Source organism: Sceloporus occidentalis, unplaced genomic scaffold (assembly GCF_023333645.1).
Source record: "Sceloporus occidentalis isolate IW3139 unplaced genomic scaffold, rSceOcc1.0.p SCAF_93, whole genome shotgun sequence".
Lineage (NCBI taxonomy): Eukaryota > Metazoa > Chordata > Lepidosauria > Squamata > Phrynosomatidae > Sceloporus > Sceloporus occidentalis.
The window spans coordinates 2214085-2215000 of NW_028317073.1; positions in this window are offsets into that span (position 1 = coordinate 2214085).

Below are 916 nucleotides of genomic sequence, written 5' to 3' on the forward strand. Positions count from 1 at the left end.
CGGTCCAACCCGCCCAAGTCCCGGGCCGGGTCCCGGGAACACCACCATGGGGCAGACCCCCGAGGGTCCCGCCAGGGGCTCCCCGGACCTCGGGAGGCCCAGCCCGTGTGCCGCACCGGCGGTCCTACCTGCCCCGGTAGTTGCTCGCGGCCGTCCGGCGTTTTCGCTCTAAGTCCCCGTTTCCGGCAGGCCAAGTTGCTTGGAAAACCCTGGAAGTCGATGGGGTGGATGTATAGATATGTCTATAGAGCTGTGGGCATGGAGCCGTAGATGTAGGGATGTAGATGTATAGATATAGACGTGTATATAGATGTAGCTATATAGATATAGATAGATAGATAGATAGATATAGATAGATATCTCTATATGTATATATATATATATATGTATATATATATATATGTATATATATATGTATATATATAAAAATGTATATATATATATATGTATATATATATGTGTATATATGTATATATATATATATATATATATATATATGTATGTATATATATATATATGTGTATATATATATATATATGTATATATATGTGTATATATATGTGTATGTATATATATATATATATATATATATATATATGTATATGTATATATATCTATATCTATATCTATATCTATATAGCTGTAGATGTCGAGATATAGCTAGATGTGTATATATTGTATGCTGGGGGGTCCACTGCCTATGTACCCCCGCTGTTTTGTGCCCAAAGTCCCGGTTCCCGGCCGCGAAAGCTACTCGCGGCCGTCTCGCGCCGTCGCTCTAAGTCCCTGTTTGCGGCAGGCCAAGTTGCTTTGAAAACCCTGGAAGTCTATGAGGTCGGATTTGCCGGCCGCATCCGACCCTCGCTCCATCGAAGTCGGCATGCCTTGCCGGATTTTCCCGGTGGTGACGTGGAAC